At 43.6% G+C, this 26,411-nt stretch overlaps 1 protein-coding gene across 1 annotated transcript in view; it reads left to right on the top strand.

Annotated features, from left to right (window-relative positions):
- Positions 1 to 1,406: 1,406 nt before the first annotated feature.
- The window catches only part of LOC135202579 (receptor-binding cancer antigen expressed on SiSo cells-like), a 76,469-nt gene continuing 51,464 nt past the window's right edge, over positions 1,407 to 26,411 (top strand). Inside the window, exon 1 of the mRNA XM_064232087.1 lies at positions 1,407 to 1,733. The gene's annotated coding sequence lies outside the window, so the exon portion shown is untranslated. The remainder of the gene's footprint in view (positions 1,734 to 26,411) is intronic.

Genomic DNA, 26,411 nt, shown 5'->3' with positions numbered 1-26,411 from the left:
AATTCTTAAGTTTTGAAAAACTTGTTATAATTAATTCATAACTAAAGTAATTACTTAGTCATTTCCTGCTTCTAAATCAATAGCATGAATGTTCCAGAGATTTCTCTTTTGGTTCCCGGTTCTCAGGCCAATCTCTCCTCCAATGTATGGAAAAAGGCGGACTTTTCCTCGCCCCAGAGGCTTAAAAGACTGTAAATCTGTGGACTTCCAGCCTCGATTCCCATCGGTTTCGGGCAGTGGGTTGTGCAACAAGTGGCAGTTCAAACCCAGATTGAGGAAGCCTTGCTATGTTATCGTTAGCTGAATACCGGCCAAATTATTGTTTCTTTCGGCAGCCCACTCGTTGCTGACAGACCTTTCATTAAAGATGGAAAGCACTTTGGCATATTTCGTTCTAGTATTCTCCTGTCTTGGCATTCGGATCTCTCTCTCCTCTCTCTCTCTTCTCTCTCTCTCTCTCTCGCTCTCGTCTCTCTCTCCTCTCTCTCTCTCTCTCTCTTTGCGTGTTTCTCGTCGTTCAGTAGCTTTCTTTGACAAGTTCCTTTTGTGCTTCCGTCTAGGTCGGAAGGAGGGCTTCCAGAATACTTTTAGATTAAAATGATACTCAGCCACGACGATTGGTACGGTGACAGTTTTTCTTTGGTGGACAATTTTATGTTCTCTATTATTTCATTCCTATCCAGTTAACAGTATTTGCATATATTGGTATAGCATCTTTCATTTTGCTACTGGTTTTGTGTATTTCCTAGTCAACAAATTTTTTATAGATTAATTTTGATACAGGATCTTAGTAAAACGATTTCAAGATTACTACTTTAGAGATATGTCTAGAAACGCGCGTCTGTGCATATATAGCAGAGTATGCACTGTAAATTTTGCTTTCGGGTAGTTGTTATTATTATCATTATATTAAGTCCTTGAAGTGTTCATAAAAGCAAATGATTTTTGACAAATGATAACTGAACGTTTTGTATGTCATGATCTTAAAATATTTTTTCTTGGAAGTCCAGTGTTTGTAAAGTTAGCTACAGCAGAATTAAGAACAAAAAACAAAATTGAACTACACCAGTTGCAGAGAATACTTTAAAAAATAAGTACTTAATGCTAGGTTTTTCAGATGTATCATTTTAATCATATTTATTGAGTAAATTGATGTATCTTGGCTTTTGGGTTTGGTTTTCAGGAGATATATAGAAAATCGATATTTTATTTTAATCTCTGTGTTTCATGTAGTCGAATAACTAGTTATATCGAAGCCTCTGATTTTGTTACCGAGAAACTTTGTTAAACATTCAAAGTATGCATCGCGGAGAAGAAGAAGAGTTAACTAATAACAGCAAACTGACGTCTTTCATCAAGACATTGTTGTCAAGTTACGTTCTGAGTGAGGAGAAAGGCAATTGTGGTTGATTTATCATCAGAATTAGAGTTTATAGATATTTAAGCATATCCTTTAATATTTAAATCATTCTGTAATATTTTTACTGTACATTTTCAATATGCTGTTGACTGGCCCTTGGTAGTTTGTTCGGGATTTTCAGCAATATCAAAATATTGTCGTAAAGACGTATCTTTGCTACGGTGGCGGAGGTTAAAGGAACGCGCCCCTAAATGTCTGCAGTTTATAAGCATTAATTCGGTTGAAGACTTGTCAAATGTGACGTATCCGGAAATTGCCGGTAAATTATTATTATTGCAAATGGTAACTGGACAGGAGTGAAGTGGAAGCACAGGTGATATATTTGAAAGTTTAGTATTTCTGAGATGCTTGTTTGTACCTAGGTAGTACCTAGGTTATTCCAAATGTTCTGAATGTAGTAGGTACTAGTATAGCTTAGGCTACCTAAGCATGTTTCATGTTGAGGGGAAGCCAAATGTCAAAGTAAAGGCACGAGCTACTTAGGTTTAAGCAGGGCAGATCTGTACCCAGATCTGACAATGACTTGAAATTATCGCCTTATCTAATTCTTTCAGCGTTCCAAGTAGGTTACTTAAGGCCTAAGCATCCAAGCATAAGCCTGCTTCCCCTTTAGGCATGTACCTAGACCCAGGCTTAAATTATGCTAACGGTTAATCTAAGTAATACCTAGTAACTTGACTGGTATTTTTTTGGAAATTGCAGTTTCCTGTAGGGTAGATCAAGGGTACTTAGTATCCGCTGCGGCCTAGACTATGGCAGTTACGGTTTTTCTATGCAGTTTTAGCTACCTACTGAACAAGAATTTTAAGTGATATATATATTTATTCGGAAAACTGTAGTTAACCCCCAGGGACCAGTACTAAACATGGCGAAATACATTGGATGCCCCAATCCCTAGTGGATGTCGTATCTGCGGTTACGTTTCTTGCAGTCGGTGCGGACAGCTTCTGTAGAAATACCTCCTGTAGTATTTGTTTGGAGAAGAAGACAATCTAGAGATGGAAATGTAGTGATAGGTAATCATTAGGGTAAATGACAAACCAGCAACATAGCAGCCACCTCTCTTGAAACACGGCTACTACCTAGGCTACTTCCCGAAAAAGCGCTTTTGCAATTATTTCGTAATTTAGGAGAAAACACGTATTTCGAGAGGAGCATAAAGATCTTGGTGTGCTGCCTGGATGGGCCGCAACTCTTGACCGATGCTCATGGCAGCGAATGGCAGTACTTTTTCAGGAAAGTTGCAGTATTCCGTTAGAGGTGGCTGCTATGTCACCACTTGGTCATTTACTCTAGCCTAGTTTCAGCTTGATGACACAGGCTGGCTTCGAACATCCGACTGCAATATGCACTGTACCAGCCCTGCCATATTTAATTTTTTAATTTTAAAGGAAACACAACACTGTAGGCAAACTTATATTTATATATAATTTATGTTCTCTTTCAGCTCAAAACAATACTTGTCTGCCGATATAGCCTACCTACAAGAACACACTGAGACTTACCATTGTCTTAACTTACTTTGGTTCATTCGAACACGTGCATCATCCTGGTTTCCATCTCTCAGACATTTCAGCATGGTTACATCCTAACCAAGGACACCATGCCCTGACTTGGCCAGTGGGGCTTCATGCCCCTTGGGCCCCTTTCAGATATGATGCATACCATGCATAGTAGCAGAACAATGTGGATGTAACTATTCAGGATTGTTAGCCTATCACATGAAAATTATCATAACCATACATTCCTTTCTAACATGAAAAAATTGCAAACAATTTTCATCTCACCTTATTCAGTCACTATTCAAATTCTTCATTGTCTAAAATTCACTTGCTTGCCATTGTGAGTCTAAACACCATCATACAGGTAACACATGTGTGTTGCACCTAAGAAATTATTTTATATGAAAACTTCCACAGTTCATTATCAGTATCGCGGAAAAAATAATATATCCTCCAATTTGGGGTCACAAAAGTCACTAAATGATTCACAGAACAAGTGATTTGTGCTGCCATAATATTGCTGAAATTCAAAATAGACAAGTGTAAGCCCAGTATTTGCAGACTTTAAAGATTTATTATTATTGCCAAAAAATATGCCTAGGACATGACCTGGTTGACTTGTAAATGTTACGAATTAGTCATTTGTAACATTTTACATTAAGACCCAAGTTTAAAGGTATAAATTATGTGCTGTAGTTTTGTCCCAGTCCACAGCCCATGTCCACCAGTTACCTTGGCCCTTAGAACATCAATAGCGTTATTCTAATTTAGAAAAATATCATAATATATATTGTGCCTAGGGCGGTAGTGATAGAGGTCAACATTATTGTAGTTGTAAAGAAAGCTAACAAAACAAACCATGTTTTTATGTATTCAACTTACCAAGTGATTACATAGCTAGAATTTTAAATTTGCGGTAGCGCTATTTTGCTTTGGTTAAGCAACCACCCCGCCACCACCGGGGAAGTGCAAAACCAACCCAGTAAACAGACATTTGTTTTCTGCCATTGATAACCATAGCATTGGTTTTGTATATAGAACTTACCCAGTAATTATATAGCTAAAAGCTTCCTACCTACAGCAGCCTAACAATTGAAATTCTATGGCAGCGCTAGTTTCGGTTATGGTGTAGCTAGAATGCCCCGCCCACTACCGGGGCTTATATAGGTAACAACCTGGCAAAGAGCTTCAGTTCATTTTCTGCCAGCTGCAGGCGAACATCGGTGGCTTTAGGCAGCCTTCTTCAGTGTATTGTGTTGATGAGTTTGGAGTTCTTGGTGAAGTTCTGTGTTTTGTTTTACAATAGCAAATTCTTTCAAATATGTCTGATTCTAGCACAACTAGTGTTAGGTTTTGTGCTTGTAAGACCAGGTTAGCTAAATATTGTTACGATCCTCATACCAGATGTCTCCATAGGGGGTTAGTGCCATCAGTGCTGTAGGCATTACTTAAGGTTCTTTGCAGCATGCCTTCGGCCCCTAGCTGCAACCCCTTTTGTTCCTTTTACTGTACTTCCTTTCATATTTTCTCTCTCTCATACTACTTTCCCCCCTCTCCTAACAATTGCTTTATAGTGCAACAGCAAGATTTTCCTCCTGTTACACCTATCAACCCTTTATTGTCAGTTCCATTTCAGTGCTGAATAGCCTCATAGGTCCTAGTGCTTGGCTATTGGCCTAAATTCCATATTCAATTCAATTTAATTCACATACCGGAGTGCAAGAAAGAAATCACTTGTGCTGAACATTGTGAATGGGATGACAAGCAATGGAAAATTTTTAGGTCCCATCAGTACAAGATGGATAAGGATAGAAAGAGGAAAGCAGCTGCCAGGACGGAAAGTAGATCTATTTTAGATAATGTTCAAGTTGCTGAATTGGTAGAAGATAGCATGATTGTTTTGCCTGTAATTCCTGTTGCTTCTCCAATCCTTTCTCCTCTTGCTCCTGTGTCATTAACTCCTATTCCAGGTTTGCTTGCTCCCAATCCCAACACCATTTCTAGCCTTAGGTTAAAATTCGATAAGAAGTTCAGATTTCTTGAGAGTGCGATGATGGAACTTGGTGCTTCTGTTAAAGCTTCAATGGAAAAAGGCAATCAATCTAGTGCTAGTGCAGTGCATAGTGATTGTGTAGAGTAGATGGCTGTCCAGCCCACCGGTGCTCCTAGACAAAGGTCGTTGTCCTGCCCCCCTGCTCTGGAGCCCATTGGGGTTTGCCCCTGGGCAGTTGCCCCCTAAAGGTGCGTCTACACGGTCGAACAATGTCCGACGGACAAACATTGTTACCATATCGTAGGCGAAGCAGGATGACGTCATAAGCGCTGAAACGATGGAAGTAGACCTGGCAACAAAAAGAGGTACCAGAAGAGGTTGTATACCACTGCTTTTACTCTGCTCACAAGACAGTGACCGGCGGAAATTGGTAACAACGTTTGTCCATCGGACATTGTTCGACCGTGTGGATGCACCTTAAGTCGAACCTGCTGGCGATCCCCAGATGTCGACAGTGCCGCTGGCAAGGTGTCTCTTTTGGTGTTCATGATCTGTCGTCAGAGTCAGATGGCTCGAGTCGCAACTCTTCCAACAAGAGTTGCTGCAAGCGATTTCTAAATGTTTCGTGCCCCTAAAAGAGACGTGAATAAGTCTCCTCCTTCTAAGAGGACATCTTTAGTCTGCAACATTCGTGCAGTTATGCAATGTTGCTTCTTGCTTTGTCGGCTTTACTTCGGACTCTCCTGGACTTAGTTCTCCTGAAGCGGTGCTGTGCTCTCGTTCGACTGAGTGTTTATGGCACCAGTTGTTGTGCGCCCATCTACCCCGACAGCTGAGTCGAGCGGTTTTGCCTTGTTCTCGGTCATATTCTTTGACTCCCAATCCTTTGCTTGCTCCTCGCTCCACTTAAACGACAGTTGGATGACATCATGTCTTTTGCAGCAGAGCAACACATTCCAAAACAGAAGATGCGGCTTTATCGCCTATCTTTTCAGATGAGGAGTAGGTGGAACAGGATGTGTTTCCTTTGTCTTCCTATTCTGCATTGTAGAGATATTTTCTCACAACTTTCCAGATTCTTTCTCTCTTGCGGCTCCAGTGCCCCCAGCTTCAACTTTCCTTATGAGGAAACCCACTTCTGACAGTTTGGCCTTGCCCAAGTTGGTTCTCTCTTCATCAATAAAGAAGGTTTTGAGAGACATGGACTCCTGGTTAGCTTTGAAAAGAGAGATAGGTAAAGCTGCTTCTGCTTTCCCTTCATGCGCCTGTAGGAGCCAGGTTGGGCCTTTTTTGAGGCAATGGAGTCTGAGAGGAGTAGAACCTTGGGTAGTTAAAGTGTTGCAACAAGGTTATGTCATTCCTTTCAAGGAAGGCCCACCATTGGTCACATTGCTAATATGTTACCTGCCTACTCGGCAAAATCAGAGAAGTTTACAGCCCTCTCTCAGGAGGTAGAGTTACTGCCACAGAAGAGAGCAATAAAAGTAGTAGATCAAAACACAGAGTGGTTTTACAACAGACTCTTCATGGTCCCCAAATCATCAGGGGCTGGAGGCCAGTTTTGGATGTAAGCACTTTGAATCATTTCATTCTCAAGATGAAATTCCACATGGAGGCCAGTCAGTTGATCATGTCTGCTATCCATCGGGACTGGATGGTGACCTTGGACGAGAAGAATGCATATTTTCACATCCCTGTCCATCCAGATTCCAGAAAGTTTCTCCGCTTCGTTTTCAAGGAAAGTTTCTCCAATTCCGGGCAATATGCTTTGGCCTGTCAAAAACGCCGCAGGTCTCTGTTAGCATACTGGCTCCGCTGGCCAAGTGGCTTCATCTGCATCTGTTGGGAGTAAACAGCTCATTTTATTTGGAAGACTGGCAACTCAGAACTCAGTTGAAGGACAAATGTGAGGAGGATCTGTAGAAAACTCTTCTTCTGATGAAGAAGCTAGGTATATTTTGGTGAATAGTGAGAAGTCTCAGCTCATTCCAACTCAACAGATTCTTTATTTGGGAATGATTCTGGACTCAGAATTTTTAGGCTTTTCTTTCCCCCTAAGAAATTAAACTCTCGTCTCCTTTGCGTCAGACGGTTCCTGTCCCTTCAGGAATGCTTGGCGGCTTGATGGATGAGCCTTCTGGGAACACTGCCCTCAGTCGAAAAGTTTGTAAAGCTAGGGAGGCTCCACATGAGGCCAATGCAATTCTTTCTAAAAACGAATTGGAGCAAGAAAACTGCAAGATTCATTTGTGTTCCCGATAACATCAGAAATCAAACAAGACATTCAGTGTTGGTTGCCATAAGAAAGACTTCAAGAGGGGAAGTCTCTCCTCCCATTGAGCCCAGACCGAGACTTGTATTCAGATGCTTCAAACCTAGGTTGGGGAGCTCATCTGGGGAACAGGAAGGTGTCGGGAACGTGGCCGGAGGAGTTCAGAAGTTCCCACATCAATGTAAAGGAGTTAAAAGCAATTTTTCTAGGACTGCAAGCCTTTTCCTCCCTAATTTGAGGGAAAACAGTAATGATCCTATCCGACAATTCGACGGCTCTGTCGTATGTCAGGAAACAAGGGGAACACATTCCTTTTCCCTTTTACAAGTGACTCAGGAACTTCTCTTTTGGGCAGAAAGGAATCAGGTGTCGTTGCTGACTCGCTTCATCCAAGGAAAGATGAATGTCCTAGCGGACGGCCTAATCAAGTCCTTCCGATGGAGATGGAGTGGACTTTGGATCATCTAGTGTGTGACTTCGAAGAACCACAGACTCCCAAGATTCTGTTCTCCAGTCCCGGTCCCTCTCACTTGGAGGACAGATGCGATGTTGCAAGACTGGACCGGTTTGGTTGTCTACGCCTTCCCTCCCTTCAGTATTATCAGGGAGGTCATAAACAAGTTAAACTTTCACCAGACGATAACAATGACTCTAGTGACCCCCTTTTGGCCAGGGAAAGAGTGGTTCCCAGACTTGATGCAACTATTAGTCGACTTCCCAAGGCTCCTACCTCAAAGACAGTGTCTTCTCACAGACAACCACATTTTCAGAGATTCCATCTAGGAATGTCTGCAGTGACTTTGACAGGGTACAGACTGTCAAGCGCCTCGTTAGATTGAAAGGATTTTTTAAAGAAGTTGTGAAGGCTGTCACCCAATGCAGATGACCTTCATCTTATAAATTATACCAGTCTAAGTGTTCTTCAGAGAGTGGTGTAGCAGACACAAGGTGTCCTCTTCTGAAACAACTGTAAGTCAAATTGCCAATATCCTTCTTTACTTGAGGAAGTGGAGGAAGTTATCGATATCTACAATAAAGGGCTATAGAGCTATGCTTAGTTCAGTTTTCATGCATAGAAGACTAGATTTGTCATCAAATCAAGATTTAAGTGACCTTATTAAGTCTTTCAATGTCACAAAACAAGTTAGTTCTGATGTCATTTCTTGGAATTTAGACATGGTATTGAAATGGATTTCAGGGCTGCCTTTCAAACCTCTTCAGTTGCTTCTCTGAGGAACCTAACTAGGAAAACCATCTTCATAGTGGCTTGGGCAACAGCAATGTGTGTTAGCAAAACCCGAGCTATAGATAAAAAGATCGGATTTTCACAGGGCGATGCGTTATGTTCTTTCTCTCTGGGATTCCTGGCAAAGAATGAGGACCCAGCTAACCCATGGCCACGCTCATTCACCATCAAGAATTTGAAGGATATTCTTGGGCCTGAGAAAGAGGAAAGGTTGTTATGTCCAGTCAGAGCCTTGAGATATTACCTTCAAAAAACAAAAGGTTACCGACTCTTCGGATCTTCTTAAGTGCTCAATCAGGAATCTGTCTCGTCCACTCTCCAAAAATACCTTATCTTCTTTTCTAAGAAATTTTATTTTAGAAGTGAATGCAGAAATCCAAGAGAACAAATTGGGCACAATGTAGGTCAAGGTTCATGAATTGAGAGTTGTCGTGACTTCTTCTGCCTACAGACATAATATGTCATTTACTAAAGTTGTGCAAGCAACGTTTTGGAAGTATAGATCAATATTTGGTTCTCACTACCCAAAGGATGTGGAAACTGTCCTCAAGAACTGCAACACATTAGGACCGGTATCTGTGGCTGGCATGGTGTTGGGAGAGGAGGCATACGGAATCTGACTTCCCTTTGCTCATTTTCGCCTTGAATAAGGTATGTATTGTGCTTGTTGGGAACTATTGAGACATTTTTGTGGCTAGAGTGCCAACCAGTGCCTTTTTAGTGGTTGGGCTGTGACAGTCTTTTATGGTTATGGTGTAGTGCAGTGTTGTTTTTTTTATTCTGGTCTTTGCCCAGGGCAACGACACTTTTTGTTGCTTTGCAAGCCACGGTTGTACTTCCTTGCTCCAAAGCCTCACTCATGTAGAGGCAACTCTGGGCTAGACAGCCACTTCCTCTACGGGTCAAGTGGAACACCGACCAGAGGCAGAATTTATCTGCAGTGCTCACTTGCCAGGTGAGGAAACAACAAGCTGGCAAACTTTTCAATTTCATTACACTATACACAATGTGTTGAGATAGAGTATGTCAATGATCCCACCTCCTTTAAATGTGAAATCAGCTACAGTGGTCCCCCGTATTCGCGGGGATGCGTACCAGACCCCCCCCCGTGAATAGTTAGAACCCGCGAATGTTTGGAACTCCTATAAAACACTAAAATCAGCCTATTTTGTTAGTTAAAACTCAAGAAAAACCCACTAAAAATTTTCATACTTGGTTTTTTAATAGTTTTATCACAAAAAGTGCAATTTATGATTAAATTGATCCAAAGAACCAGGAATTTGTGGATATTTCTCATAGAAAAATACCGCGAATGTGCGAATTTTCCACGAATAATGCAGGGAAACGTTCCCAAGAGAAATCCGCGAATCCGGAGGACGCGAATACAGGGGGTCCACTGTATACAGGCAGTCCCCGATTATCAGCAGTCTGGTTTTGTGGTGCTTGCCTGGCGCCATAAAATTGGCAACTTATGACGCATAACGGGCCGAGTTTCGGTTATCGCTGCCATAACGTGCTGATGATAGTTATGGTGCCATAACCTACTTAACAGAGGTGCCATTAACCAGTTATCTGCACCATTAACTGAAACCCAACTATGCCAGAAATTGCAGAGTTTCGGTTGATGGCGGTTTTCACTTCTCAGCAGCCAGCCAAGAACAGAACCCTCGCCGATAACCAGGGACTGCCTCTATAATTACTGTGTAAGTTCCATATACAAAGATGAATAATCAAATAAGGTTTTGTTCATGACACTTACCTGCCAGATATATATATAGCTGTATTCTCTGAGGACCAACAGAATTTCGAAACTCCCGGCAAACGCAGTGGTCGGCTAGGTGGTTAGTACCCACTCCCGCCGCTGGGAGGCAGATACCAGGAACCATTCCCATTTTCTATTCAGATGTTTACAGACCTCCGCCTAGGATTTTGAAAACCCCATTTGTCACTTGAGTATTTGGATTGTCTTTTGGTTTCGGACTTGGCTTAGTGATTTGGCATACGCTATTGTGGTTTGGATTTTGATTTTGCTTTTGATTTTTCTTAGAATTGAGATGTCTGGATCTAGTTCTACTAGTTTCAGAGTATGTGGTGTAGAAGAGTGTAAGGTGAGGCTACCAAAAGCCTCGGTAGATCCTCACACGGTGTGTGTGAATTGTAGAGGGCATGTCTGCTTGTTGGATGATAGGTGCAAAGAATGTGAAGTGTTAACTAATGTCGAATGGAAGGCGTATGAATCTTACATTCGTAGACTTGAGCGTGACAGAATTAGGAGGTCTTCCTCCAGGAGTGCTTCTGTCAAAAGTCAAAGGGATAAAGTTGCCCAATCTAACATAACTGTAGAACATGTTACGCATAACCCTGTAATTTCACCTTCAGATAAGGAAGTGATCGTTACCGAAGGGAATGCCCTTTCTACCATTTTGGAATCGATTCGGAACCTTGAATCGAAAATGCGAGTGCTACAATCTAATGTGCAAAAGTGTAGTGATAATGTTGGTGCCCCTAGTGATGTGGAGGGGGCGTCAGATCGGTCCTATAATGCCTCCAGGTTGAGACCTCTGTTGGACTCCCAAAACACAGGGGAATGGACATGTCGAAGGCCGAAGGAGGGTTACGGGAATTAAACACCGGTCTGGCGACCCTTCGGCAGATCCTGAAGACGCATCCCAGGCTGCCAAAGATCGTGCGCAAGCTCGAATCTTGAAGGAATGCTTCTCTTCCTCCGAGACGTCCTCACCTCATCATGGGTGGGAATCTCGGAAGGCCTCTCTAACCGAGAGTGGTAAGGAAGACGTAAGACGTCGCACAGGCGGCCATCGTCTTTCTCGCCCTCTTAGGAAAGGTCTTACGGAAGAGGACGCTTCATCGGGAGATCGAGAGCGTCCTCCGCCTCGATTTACGCTTCGTTCTTCCCCGGAAGACTTCGAAGACAGTATCCCACATAAGAGATTCAGGACGCTTTCTGAGCGTCCTGATTCGAGTCCGGAGAGAAGGAAGAAGGCGTCCCCTCGCCCATCTTCTTCTCAAGGGATCATTCCATCATATGGATCTTCACCATCAAAAAAGACACTCGTAGCGATTCGACAGCAGTTGGATGCGTTTTTCGCCAAGAAAGAAGAAAGATCGCGTAGTCGTAAGAAAGATCTATGGCTACCCGTCAAGAAATCTAGACATTCTCCTTCGGCTTCTCTTCGTTCTTCGTCCTCTTCTGATTCGTCGCCTTCTAGACCTCATCGACTCATTCAGGAACGCGCAAGCAGTCCTGCTGATAGAGTCTCTAGAAGTATTGGCGAAAGAGAAAAAGACACTAGGTGTCGCACAGGTGGCCGTTGTCTTTTCCAAGAGTCGAAGAACGTTCAGAAGGATCGCTAGGAAGTAGAATTGGAAGAAAATAATCTTGGCTTGCAGGAAGATAGTATTCGACGTAAGAAATGCCTTACTCATCAGGACGCTCGTAAGGACGCTTCTCGGGACGCTCGGTGTCGTAAACGTCGGTTGGATAGACCTGAAACTCACAATGTTAGTTCAGAAGAAAGATATGAGGACGCTTTTGAGGACGCGAGGCTTCTTACAACTCAAGACCGTATTAAAGGAGCGTTTACACGACGTCCATCACGTCAGGACGCAAATGAGGACGCAGGCGTATTACTAATAAGGACGTTCGTCGTCCTTCATATCAGGACGCTTTCCAGGACGCAAATGAGGACGCTTTTGAGGACGCTAGGCGTCCGATGCATAGAGTTACCGTGGGAAGAAGAGAACAGGTCGCTAGTCAGAAGGATAAGCCCCCTATGCTTCAAGGTAGTAGGAACTACAATATGGGTGCTCGCCAAGAGAAATCGTATGACGTTGGTTTGGAAAATTCGGAGAGAAAGTCAAGGTTAGGAGAACATAGCCAGCTCTCCTCTTCAAAATTTATTTCAAGTGCAAGACCTACGTTTCGAAAGGGAGGTGAAACTTCGGTTTCTTCTCGCTCAATTCAGGACAAGTCTGCGTCTCCCTTAGAAGAGAAATCGTCAAGCGATCCTGTCTCGGAAGAGGAGGAGGATCCTACAACCTCATCCTCTATGGATTATAAGACTTTAACTCGCCTTTTAAAAGATTTGTTTCCCGAGAAGTTTCGAGCTCCAGTTCCTCTCTCTCCACCTTCGCAGCTAACCTCTTCGAAGGCAAGGAAGACTCCAAACTTTGTTAAAATGGCCACTTCGCTCTCAACTAAAAGGGCTTTTAAAAGAATCCACGATTGGATGGAATCCAAAAAGACGAAGGGCAAGACTTCTTTTGCACTTCCCCCCACAAAGCTTAGTGGAAGATCAGGGAAGTGGTATGAAACAGAAGAAGAAGCAGGTTTAAGATCTTACCTGGCATCAGCAAAAGTTTCTTGGACAATGTCAGAGATAGATCACCATCTCAAAGGCCTTTACAAAACTCTAGAAGTTTTTAACTTTCTAGATTGGTGTTTGGGCGTCGTAGATGTGCAGTCTAGAAGCCCAGATTCTATTTCATTAGAGGACTTAGCGAGTATTTTGTCATGTATGGACAGGGCAGTAAGGGATGGCTCCGACGAACTGGCATCACATTTTGCGTCGGGAGTCCTGAAGAAACGCGCACTTTTCTGTAGCTTCACAGCTAAGTCAGTGTCGCCTGCGCAAAAAGCAGAACTGTTGTTCGCTCCCTTTTCTGCTCATCTTTTTCCTCAATCGATGGTAAAGGATTTGTCAGTAAATCTCCAAGAAAGAGCGACGCAGGACTTATTGTCTCGGTCTTCGAAACGTCCTACTGATCAGACATCTTCACGAACCACGCAAGCTTCCAGGAAGAATTATAAGCCCTTTCGTGGAAGAGCCTCCTCGAGAGCCTCTGCTCGAGGAAGGAGTTTCCCTAGGGGCAGAGCCCCCTCAAAAACCAGGGGAAAGAAATGACTTTTCGGCCCTTCAGGCACCAGTCGGGGCGAGACTCGCTCTTTTCACAGAAGCATGGAGGATAAGAGGGGCGAACTCTTGGTCACTCGAAGTGATCGAGAAAGGTTACAAGATCCCGTTTCTATCAAAACCTCCATTAAGCATAGAGCCAATAGACCTTTCGCCCTCTTATCAGAATTCAAAGCAACAGATCTTGTTAGACCTTTTGGATCAAATGCTGGAAAAGAGAGCAGTAGAAAGAGTTGTATCACGGGACTCACCAGGCTTCTACAACAGGCTTTTCCTGGTTCCGAAGCACTCGGGAGGATGGAGACCTGTCCTAGACGTAAGCAGGCTGAATCTTTTCGTAAGAAAAATAAAATTCAAGATGGAAACTGCACTGTCTGTTTTAGCATCCCTGAGACCAGGAGATTGGATGGTGTCCTTGGATCTCCAAGACGCCTATTTCCATGTTCCGATCCACCCTCGGTCCAGGAATTTCCTCAGATTCGTCTTGAAAGGACAGGTCTTCCAATTCAGAGCTCTCTGTTTCAGGCTGAGTACAGCCCCTATGATATTCACGCTTCTGATGCGAAATGTAGCAAGATGGCTCCACCTCTCGAAGATAAGAGTCTCACTCTACTTATACGATTGGCTGATCCGGTCAACGTCGAAGGAAAAGTGCCTGGAGGACCTTCACACGACATTACAGCTGACGAAGGACCTAGGCCTTTTTGTCAACTTCGAGAAGTCCCATCTGATTCCCACACAGTCCATCGTGTATCTGGGGATTCAGATGGATTCAGTGGCTTTTCAAGCATTTCCATCCATAGAACGTCAGCTAAAATGCTTAGAGAAAGTATCGGTCTTCTTAGAGAAGGAAATATGCTCGGCGAGGGAATGGATTAGTCTGCTGGGGACCATTTCCTCGCTGGAGAAATTTGTTTCTCTGGGAAGACTGCACCTCAGACAGCTTCAGTTTTTCCTAGCAGACAACTGGAAGAACAAGAAAGACCTAGACGAGATTTTGAGAATCCCTCAGTCGATCAAAGAGCATTTGAAGTGGTGGTCCGATCCCGTCAAGCTATCGGAAGGGATGTCCCTCAAAGTTCTGAGCCCAGACCTAGTGTTGTTCTCAGACGCGTCCATGACGGGCTGGGGAGCAACACTGGGGGAGGAGGAGGTGTCAGGCCTCTGGAAAGGGAACAGAGGTCCTGGCACATAAACCTCAAGGAGCTAGAAGCGATTCGATTGGCACTTCAATGCTTCGAGTCAAGGATTGTGGGACGAATTGTACAAGTCAACTCGGACAACACCACGGCGCTCGCGTATATCAAAAAACAGGGAGGAACTCTATCTCGGTCCCTGTTCAGGATAACAAGAGAAATCTTACTTTGGGCGAAAATAAGAAATATAACGATCCTAACGAGATTCGTTTCAGGACAGCAGAACGTTCGTGCAGATCTTCTCAGCCATCAACATCAATGCTTCCAAACGAATGGACTCTCCATCCAGAGGTTTGCAAAGAGTTATGGAAACTTTGGGGACGTCCACTGGTAGATCTCTTCGCGACAGCAAAAACGAAGAGGCTTCCTATTTACTGCTCTCCGGTTCTGGACCCAGGAGCAATAGCGATAGACGCCATGCTCTGGAATTGGAAAGGGATGGATCTCTATGCCTTTCCTCCATTCAAACTCCTGGGAGAGGTAATAAGGAAGTTTGCGGCGTCGGAAGGAGCAAGAATGACGTTGATCGCCCCCTTTTGGCCTGCAAGCGACTGGTTCACAGAGGCCATGTCATTTCTGGTAGACTTCCCAAGGACACTTCCAGAAAAAATCGATCTACTCAGACAGCCCCACTTCGAGAGGTATCACAGAAACCTCTCCGCTCTGAGTCTGACTGCATTCAGACTATCCAGAAGTTGGCCAGAGCGAGAGGTTTTTCAAGATCGGTGGCAAGAGCTATTGCCAACGCTAGAAGAACATCCTCTCAAGCTGTCTACCAATCGAAGTGGGCTGTCTTCAGAAGTTGGTGTAGAAGGGAAAATATTTCCTCCTCCACGACCTCTGTGAGCCAGATTGTTGATTTCCTCCTACATCTTAGGAATATAGACAAACTTTCAGTGTCCACGATTAAAGGCTACAAAAGTATGCTATCAACGGTCTTCCGACACAGAGGCTTGGATTTATCAAATAATAAGGATCTTCACGATCTCTTGAGGTCCTTTGAAACCTCAAAAGCTCCATGAGACAAGATTCCCTCATGGAACTTGGATATTGTCTTAAAGTTTTTAATGTCAGCCCCATTTGAACCTATGCATGCTGCCTCTTTGAAAGATGTAACTAGAAAAGCTGTTTTCCTAACCGCTCTGGCAACAGCTAAGAGGGTTAGCGAAATTCAAGCTATGAGTAAACATGTGGGTTTCAGAGAACACAATGCTGTGTGTTCGCTGAGCCCCTCGTTCTTAGCTAAGAACGAGAACCCATCCAACCCCTGGCCTAAAAGCTTTTATATCAAGGGGTTATCAGAGTTCGTCGGACGAGAGCCAGAGAGAGTTTTGTGTCCTGTCAGAGCTCTCAAATTTTATCTGGAAAAGACCAAACAATGTAGAGGCCCGTCAGACAACCTGTGGTGTTCGGTCAAGAGGCCGGAATTACCAAGGTCTAAGAACGCACTGGCGTTCTTCTTGAGAAACACCATCAGGGAAGCTCATTCGTCCTGCACAGATGGTGATCTTAAACTGCTAAAAGTTAATGCTCACGAAGTTAGAGCTGTAGCTACTTCGGTGGCTTTTCAGAAAAATATGGCACTCAGTGATATCCTGAGTGCCACATTTTGGCGAAGCAACTCTGTGTTCGCTTCACACTACCTCAGAGATGTGAAGGCGACAATATTGAATTGCTACTCGCTTGGACCATACATTTCCGCAGATACAGTATTGGGGACGAGAAGCAATACGAACTCCATCCTTTAGAAAATGGATGTGTGTGATTTTAATTATGGGTTTGTTTTTATGGTTGTAGGGTTGGCCGCTTGAGGCGGTCTTCCCTTTAATTAGCCTAAAAGTTATGGGACTAACTTTAGTTGGGCTAGGTTAGGTGGTATTTGTTATGCTTCGTTGTCTTCAGTATGGTCAATATGGTCTAGTCACATTGTGGTCACGCTCCCGTTGACAGATCATCTAGAACTATCCAGCTATACAGGTCACTACCTTGCTGGAAATTCTAGTTAAGCAGAAGCAGGCTTGGGTGACAGTAATCACGAAGTCAGCTATGCTAACAGGTAAGGAACCAAGATGTCAATCATCTGCATGTTATGTGTTTCCAAAATCCTTCTATTCTGTCCCTTCCCACCTCCAATGGTGGGATTCAGCTGTATATATATCTGGCAGGTAAGTGTCATGAACAAAATGATATTGTCATGATACAATAAAGTTTGTTCATACTTACCTGACAGATATATATAATCAAGTACCCACCCACCTCCCCTAAGGGAACAGTGGGTAGAGGAAAATCTGAAATAGAAAATGGGAATGGTTCCTGGTATCCGCCTCCCAGCGGCGGGAATGGGTACTAACCACCTAGCCGACCACTGCGTTTGCCGGGAGTTTCGAAATTCTGTCGGTCGTCAGAGAATACAGCTATATATATATCTGTCAAGTAAGTATGAACAAACTTTATTGTATCATGACAATATCATTTTGTATATACTTACCCTGTAATTACAGTACGTATATGATAGAGGCCCACCTGCCTCCCCTCCTGGCCCACTTGGACATTAAAGCACAAAACGAATTGAAACTCTGCCAGGTTCTTACCTATATAAGCCCCAGTAGTAGGCAGGACATCCAGCTACACTGTAACCAAAACTAGCGCTACTGTGGATTTTCAACAGTAAAGCTGCTGTAGGTAGGAAGCTCTTAGCTTTGTAATTACTGGGTAAGTACAGTAGTGCCTCAGGTTACGAAATTAATCCATTCCAAAGTGGCCTTCGTAACCTGATTTTTTCATATCCAGAACTACGTTTTACATGTAAATTGCATAATTTGTTCCAAGCCCTACAAAAATACCACAGTAAATTTTATAATAAAGCCAAATTGACCAATAAACAATGAAATACAACAATTTGGACCATTCAATACCTAACCTAACCGCTACTGTACATGTAAATAAAGTGTATTAGTGTACAGGGTACAAGAAATACTGTACGTACATGTACGTATATATGTAGTAAAATGTGGAACCTTACCTTTCGAGTGAGGCAATGTCCGAAAGTGGCAACAGAGGAGTAGGACAAACGGCAGAAAACATGAACACTTGACTTTACGAAACATTAAAAATGGCAGAAAACGTTAACACTAAACTTTACGAAACACATTTACAAATGGCAGAAAATATTAACACTTCTTGATTATCTCCATTTTTGTCTCCATAGAAAGCATCCTCTTCTTTCTGTGAACTTCAGCAACATTCTTGGGACCCATGGTTAATAATGTAAATAATTAAGTTCACACACAACACGATAAAGTAACTTACAGTAGAACGAAAGCGAAATCACTAACATGAATTTACGTTAACGATTGAAATCTATGTGAATGAACGAATTCCGAGTGAGTACGATAACACTGCTGAAACGAAATGGTCGAGGAACTCCCTTACGTAGATGCATGATGGGATAGATGCTAACCAATAGGAGAGCAGGATTTTTATTGGTAACTAGCATCAGGAACCAATGGGAGAGCAGGAGGATGGTGGCAAGTCTACTGAGTTGGCGGCGTGCGAGTTTTAAAATTGTACTCGGCGGCCCAGGCGAATCTCGGACTTTACAGTACACCCTTTTGCAACCTGAATTATTTTCGTACACAGAAGCAAAAACATCTTCATCTTTGCCTTCATAGCCTGGATTTTTTGTACGTAGGGACTTTCGTATGTAGGGGTATGACTGTATGTAGAAAACCTTATTTTATAATAAAAATATAATTTTTATTTAAGTAACTTACCAAGTAATTACATACATAGCTAAGAATTTCCAAGAACCGGTAGCTAATATTTGAAAATCGCAGTAGCGATTCTTTTGTTTCAGTGTAGGTTAATACCCAGCCCACTACCGGGGAATTGGTAAACAACTCGGCAAAGAAGCTCAATTTTGTTTCAACTGGCTTTTGACGAAGGTGGTAAGCCATAGCTTTCTATGAATTTGACTTTTGTCATTTGCCAAGAGTTTTCAGCACCTTCAGGGAAATACTTTTGATTCTTTTGTCATAGCCATTCGACATTTATTAGCTAGTCAGTCGTAATTAACAGTAGCTTGACCAGTTTAGGGTTGTCAGTCTGTTACTTTGAGATCTAGTGATTCCTGACTCAAGTAAGTCATGTATCCATTATTGCAGCAAAGGCTGCAATGCACTGTAAACTCCAGCAAAGTATGATTCTCATTCTGTTTGTGCTAGATGTAGGAGTCAAGTTTGCACTATTGATTTAAGTTAGAAAAAGATAGGAAGCATAAGGCTGTTGCTAGGTACAAAAGTTCATTAGTTAGCCAGGAATCTTGTTCTGAAGTGCCTGTAATTTCTGTTTTGTCCCCCAAACCCAGGCTGTTCTCTGTTTCACCTAATCCTGTTCCCAGCTCCCATGCTTCCAATCCCAGTACCATTACTAGTCTCAATGCAAAGTTTGAACTTAAGTTTGAGCTATTAGCTAACTCCATGGCTCAGCTAGGGGAAGTCCAAGTTTTTCGTAAATTTACCCTTATCGGTAAAGAAAAACGTAAAGTGTGAGTGGAGGAGCTGGCTGTCCGTCCCGCCGAATCTCCTAGGGGAAGGTCCCAAAGTAAACACATAAAAGGCTTAGACTATTTGTACCTTATGTTCTTATTGAATTTCTGGCACAAAATGTGCAAAATAAACAGACACTGCCTGCCTCCCAAAAGAGAAAACTGTATTCCTGTCAATTCTGTGATCAGTAAAAAAAGATGTGATTGAATAATAAAATACATGATCCGAGCCAGTGTATATTGTAACCATTTTTTTTCTTTTTAGTATAGTGTTATCAGAATCAGTGATGAAGGTCAGGTAAGGTTAGCTTATCTTATTCATATGGCCTAAGACCAGATTATAGTCAATCTCAGTGAAATTAAGTTAAGTACAGTTTTTGTACATGAAAACTTACCCAGCAGATATATACTTAGCTATAGACTCGGTCGTCCAGACAGAATTTCAAAACTCGCGGCACACGCGACAGGTAGGTCAGGTGATCCACCATTCCCGCCGCTGGGTGGCGGAATATGGAACCATTCCCGTTTTCTAAGACATATTTTCTCTGTCGCTTGAGCGAACAACATCTGTTATTCGTTCCTCCCTTTTGGATTTTTACTCGTTTGCCGAGAATTTGGATTGGTTTTTTGGTGACGTATTCTGTTTTTTCTCTGGCTTGGCATACGCTTATTGTGGACTGTTTTTCGACTTTGATATTGACTGCTCTTTCACGATGTCTGACGCTAAGGCTTCACTTATGTTTAGAGTTTGTAATAGGGAAGATTGTAAGGTTAGGCTGCCGAAATCGTCGGTAGACCCTCATAATGTTTGCTCTAAATGTAGAGAGAATGAATGTTCTATTAATAACACCTGTATTGAGTGCGAGAACTTAACAGAGCTTGAGTGGAAGGAGTTATCTTCTTATGTTAGGAAACTTGAGAGGGATAGAATAAGGAAAGCTTCAGTTAGGTCATCAAGTAGATCTTGTTCTCTTGAACAAGACTGTAATAACTCTCCTGCTACTAACGATTTTCCCTTAGCCACAGCTGCTTCTCCCGGTACTGAATCCAAGGATTCTTCCTCTGAAAGGGAAAATGTGAAAGCTTCGATCAAGAAACTTCAAGCTCAGTTACGAGCGTTAAACGAAGGTAAGAGTGGTGATAGTGATTTGTGCAGTGTCCCCAGTGCAGTGGAGGGGGCATCTGACCGGTTCCTCATTGCTCCTAGGCCTAGACCGCTTCCAAACTCCCAGGACCAGGGGAGGAGGAATGTCGAAAGCCGCAGGGAGGATGCAGAACATCCCCAACAGTCAGGCGTCCCTTCGGCAGATCCTGATGTAAAGTCCCAGGCTGCCTTGGATAGCCGCAGAAAAGGCATCCTAAGGGAGTGTTTTTCGGCCTCGGACTCTTCCTCTCCTAAACGAGGATGGAGTTCGGCCTCTCAATCGCACCCTTTGAAGAGAGCCTGGAAGGCGCCTAAAGGAGACGCGGCTGATTCTAGCCCAGAGCGTTTTCCTGAGAATTGGCCCTCTGATCCTAAGAAGGCGAGACAGGAGGAGCCCTCTCTTCAGGATCCCACGAAGCAGTTCCTGATCAACCTGCAAGAGCAGTTATCCTCTCTAGTAGGCTCCTTCACTAAGGATTCAACAAGGAGGAAAGATGTTTCGCTCCCTGTTAAGAGTTCCTCTAAGCGCCCTTCTGCGGCTAGGAGAGAGCCCTCACACTCTCCAAGGCGTTTATCTCCTTCGTCTAGAGACTCTTTGGACAGGAGTTTTTCTCCTGACAGGCGAGTCCTTTCGCCCTGTAGGCGCTCTTCTCCAAGAAATAAGCGCCCTCCTTTGGACAAGGTTTTGAAGCCTAACAGAAGCGCCTCAATTCATCATCAGGAAATGCGTAGCCACTCTTCAGAGACGCCGGGAATCGAGCAGAAGTCTCGATCAGTTCAGGTTCAAGGAGCCGGAAGAGAACCTAAACCAGTACAAATATCAGGATCCTTTGGGATTGCAGGACCAGGAGTGGAACCAGGAGTCAGTCAGGCGCAAGGAGGCAGTCAGACGCAAGGGGCGTCAAGAGCCTTTCAAGCACCAGGATTCAGGGCGCCAGGAGTCGGTTAGGCGTCAGAAGTCAGGGCGCCAGGAGTCGGTTAGGCGTCAGGAGTCAGGGCGCCTGGATCCTCTCAAGCGCCTTGAGTCAGGGCGCCAAGAGCCTATCAAGCGCCAGGAGTCTTTTGGACCTCAAGTGACTAGACACCAAGAGCCTAGTAGGCGCAAGAATGTTTTTGACTGCCAGGAGCCTCATTCTTCTTATAAGATTCAGCGCTCCCCTTCTCGGGAAAGGAGTACTTCTCCCGGGAAGAGCCCTATCACTTCCAAACGGTCGCCTTCAGTGGAGCCTTTGGAAGAAGTGTCGGATGATGAGAAGCCCGTAGATGTAGCAGTTTCAGACTACAAGAGGCTCTCACTTCTGCTTCTCAAGGAGTTCGGAGACTCCCTTCATCCTGCTGATCCTCCATCACCAGGATCACTTATGTCCAGTACCAAAGCCCATAAGTCTTCTTCGTTCGTTAAGATGCGGCCGGCATTATGCATGAAGAAGGCTTTGAAGACATTTACAGAATGGCTAGCCTCAAGAAGGGAAGCTGGTAAAACAGTTTTTTCCTGTCCTCCTTCCAAATTAACAGGGAAACCAGGAAGGTGGTACGAGACCAAAGAACCCATGGGTTTGGGCCTCCCATCATCCACAGATGTGGATTTTGCCTCTTTGGTAGACTCATCCAGGAGGAAGTCTTTGCTTTCTGCAAAGGCAACATGGGGCATGTGTGAATTGGACCATCTTCTAAAGGGCCTCTTCAAGACTTTAGAAGTTTTTAATTTTATGGACTGGGTATTGGGAGCATTAGCCAAGAGAGCTCAAGACACGGACTTCGTCTCTATGGAAGAGCTTTCAAGTGTTCTGGCTTGCTTGGACAGAGCAGTTATGGACGGCTCTGTAGAAGTTGCCTCTCTGTTTGGAACAGGAGTGTTAAAGAAGAGATCGGTCTTTAGCTCTTTTCTAGCAAGAGCCGTATCTCCTCTTCAAAGATCCTCTCTTCTTTTCGCTCCTCTGTCCTCTCATCTGTTTCCGCAGGAAACGGTTAAGGAGGTAGCAAAATCTCTAACGGAGAAAGCAACCCAGGATCTCCTCACACACTCGGCTAAGAAGTTTAGGCCTGCCGTGCCTATTGAAAAAAGAGAGAGACCCTCTTTTGTGCAGCCCTTTCGAGGTGCCTCCTCTTCTAGAACCCCTCTTAGAGGTCGCAGACCAGAACGGATGAGTAGACCATCTAGAAGGTCCTTCGGGAAATCTAGATGAACAGAGAGTCTCCAGACAAAAGTAGGCGCCAGACTACTCCATTTTTGTACATGGAACTTACCCAGCAGATATATACTTAGCTATAGACTCCGTCGTCCCCGACAGAAATTCGAATTTCGCGGCACACGCTGCAGGTAGGTCAGGTGATCTACCGCCCCTGCCGCTGGGTGGCAGGAATAGGAACGATTACCGTTCTAGAACCAGATTTTCTCTGTCGCGGTAGTGTCAACATACGTTGTTGCTACCTCCTGACTTGATTTTCGTTTTTTCATCGCCATCGACCTTCTGGGCTGTCTTTTGCAGGGAAGTACTGGGTCCTTGTTTGGCATACGCTTTTATTAACTTTTTAATGATTTGGCTTCGAAATTTCGAAGAATATATTACGTGAAACTACCGAATTTTTCGGTAGACACTTATATTTTGCAATAAGGGAAATATTGATTTTTTTTTTCACTAATACGTGTATAAGTGTTAGAACTTGATGAAGGAAATATAAGATCTAACTTCCTACTTTAGGAAGTCAGAAAGCATATAACTAGATACGCTTCCTTTAGAAGCTTTAAGAGCTCTCGTACTAACGAGCAGTTAGAGTATTGACAATTCTAGTAGTTGTTGCATCCTCATCACCTTCTTACTCCACAGAATCTACAAATTCATATGTGCAAATTTGAAGATAATGGATGGAGCTCAAAAGGCGAGCTCCTAAAAAGGTAAGAAGTGAATATAGTGTTCCCAGTGCAGTGGAGGGTGCGTCTGATCGGCTCCGTAGCGCTTCCAGGCCTAGACCTCTTCCAAACTCCCAGACCCAGTGGAGGAGGAAAGTCGACAACCGCAGGAAGGTTAGGGAGAACCCCCACCGGTCAGGCGTCCCCCTCGCAGGTTCTGTAAAACGTCCCAGACTGCCAAGGATAGCCATTGATAAGGCATCCTTAAAAAAGTGCGTCTCTTCATCTTACATCCGAAAAGACGAAGAATGTATGTTTGGAGTGATCTAGCGCGTTCTCTGAAAACTAAGAGAACACTGAGCAAGAGCCAGCCGCTGCCAGGAAGCTGCGTTCCAGCAAGCTAGCGTGAGGTACGTTCCTATAGCCAGCAGCGAGGCGCGTTCCAGCTAACAGACTAGCGCGAGCCGCGTTCCTACAACCCAAACGCGAGCCGCGTTCTAGTTAGAAAATTTTTCTTGGCGCAAGGCGCCTTCAAAGAGACGAAGCGCCAGCCTGGCGCAAATTGCGCCAGAAAAACAGACGGCTAGAGCAAGGAGCCTTACAGTAGAGTGGCAATCAGAACGATCCTTCCATTGAACGTTTCCGGGCAAGAGGCTCTTTCTAAAAGGGGTCTAGTAGGCGCTCGGAACTGTCAGGGCGCACGGGACCTTCCACGCAAGCGGAACGTTCCAGGAGCGAGTCTCCTTTCTAGCGTGCGGAACATTCCAGGCGCTAGGTGCAAGGATCCAGGCGCCAGAATATCCTTTCTCTATCTGCCTCGGCAGGGAAAGAAGGTAGTAGAGTATCTGCTGTATGAGAATACGATACGGCAAATCATAAGCACATACCGTAGTTACTTCTTGCTGAGCAACTCAATTACCAGTATCCTTCCAGGAATTTCCTAGGAAGGACTACTCTTAAAGGGATTGTTAAGACAACACCTACTTAGCTTCTAGATTTATCGAAGTCTTGTTTCGCTTAGATATGCATTATAAGAACTTCCTGAAGTTCGATAATAATGTTATAAGATTCCTTTATTAAATGGAGTAGCTGGCAACTCTGGAAGAGTAAGGCCAGTCGGCTAACGGAAGGCTGCTATCGCTTAGACACCAACAGTATCATGTAGGTGTCGGTCATGACTGGTCCGTAACATGTCTCTCATCCTGCGGGATGGAATGAATAACCGTGTCTCTCCCCTACAATCGTGGTTTTAGCCTCGGATTGAGGGGATAGTTAAGCAAACATAAATAAAATATTGTCTGCCTTTTGCTAAGAAGCTTTCAATAAGAAAGATATTACATTTCAATGCTGTTTACCGTAGGTAACATTTTTAAAGGATTCTAACGCAGCGAAACTCTATATTGTATAATGCTCTCATGCTTACGAAAGCATGGCTTATTAGAGTACATGCTTAGTGAGAAGATGAATGTAGTAGAGAATTCACTTTAAGACTACGGTATGGTCAAGTCTTATGCACATACCGAGGTTAACTACAGAATTCCTAGTATCCTTACAAAGGTTTCCTAGATTAATGCTGTTTACCACAATGTGACAGTATTATAAAGGATTCTAATACGGCAGCGCGCGATATATATAATTCTCTCATCCTTTCGAGAAACGCACACAACCTTTTTAAATTCGGATATTGCTCAAGAGAAGTTGGGTGAGTCGGATGGGAAACATTCTCTTAGTGGCAGGAGTTGTTTCCCTGAATGGACTATACTACGTATATAAAAGTTTTTTCCCACAAGGACGGAATTAACATGTGAAGGATGTCGGGTACCATAAAGGCATAGATGTTATGGCACATAACCTAAAAAGAACTAGAAGGAAGCGCCAGGCTGGCGCAAATTGTGCCAGAAGCACCATCCAAGATATTTTCTCGTTTTAGCGAGTTATTAACCTAAGAGTCCAGTAGCCTCTCGGACAGCAGGCTCAGTAACGGCAAGATTCGTTCCTGATTTCGTTACCCATTTAATCGAAAAGGGGTCGCTTACAAGGAATGATGAAATGATTTATTTTAATCACTTAGGCCAATTCCACGACTCTCTCATATCGCAAAGAGCATCGAGAATCTCTTTTTTCGCCCCGGTTCGCGTTAACAAAAGAGAACCTATTTGGGAACAGACACGGAACGTAACGATCCTTAAGAGGTTCGATGCAAGATTTTGCATGTCCGTGAGAACCTTCTCGATCGAAAGATAATAACTGTTAACGTATGTCTAACATTTATTGAAAAGAGTTGTGAGAACCTGCGGAAAGTCTTCTTCTTCATAGATCTCTGTAAGGTAGAAGACGAACAGGCTTCCTTTAGACTGCTTCTTTTTCCTCGAACCAAGAGAGGTAGCAATATAAGACATCTTTAAATTTAAAGAAGGGGAATAAACTTTAGCCTTTTTTCCCCTAGTTATAAATTCTTAACAGATATTAAGATAATTGGGCGTCAAAGGAAGAGAGGATGTATGCCTCATTTTGGCCTTAGAGAGGTTGGATTCACAGAAGTCACGTTCTTCTCACAGCATGTTTCGTAAGGCTTTTCCAAGAGTATCTGGATATTCTATCAGAATCTATTATAAATAGACCTATAAAACCTCTCCACTCTGAGTCTGTCCGCGTGCAGACTGACCAGAAGTGGACATGAATGAGAGGTTTTTTCAAGGTAAATACAATAGTCATGGCTAAGACATAGAATTGCTGCAGATCGTGTTAGGGAATGAGGAAACTGTCCTCTTCCGATACCTCTGTGAACCACATAGCGAGGTTTTTTCTTCACTTTCAGAGGGAAGAATCACCTATGTATATATCTGCTATCAAAGAACGCAGTTAAAGGCCATACTCTGTCTCTACAAAGGGAATTAGAGATAACAGAGGATTAAGATCTTCGGATCTTATACGATACCGCAATACGACAAGAGTAGGATATCATGTACTTCGAATGGGATTTTTTTTTTGTGGCCACAGATTCCGTGTTCCGACAAAATGGAACTGCTCCTCATCTGACTTCTTTGAGGAAGTTTATGAAGGAATTCTTTGTTTCTCTTAGCCCTAAACGACCAAGAAGACAAGTGAATTTTTTGTGCATTGGAATCTCGCATCAGATTCAATGGAGACTCGGCAATGGGTTCTTGCCAGCATAGTATGTCGGGCAAAAGAAATAAATCCCTCTATTCCTGACGCAACGCTTTCAGAGAGAAGTTTAGTTGCCCAGGCAGGGTACTTACATTTTCATCTACAGAAGAAGATATGGTTTAAACGTTTGCCTACAGAG

This window comes from Macrobrachium nipponense, chromosome 30, assembly GCF_015104395.2.
Source record: "Macrobrachium nipponense isolate FS-2020 chromosome 30, ASM1510439v2, whole genome shotgun sequence".
Taxonomy (NCBI): Eukaryota; Metazoa; Arthropoda; class Malacostraca; order Decapoda; family Palaemonidae; genus Macrobrachium; species Macrobrachium nipponense.
This window is presented reverse-complemented; position numbering and strand designations above follow the sequence as displayed.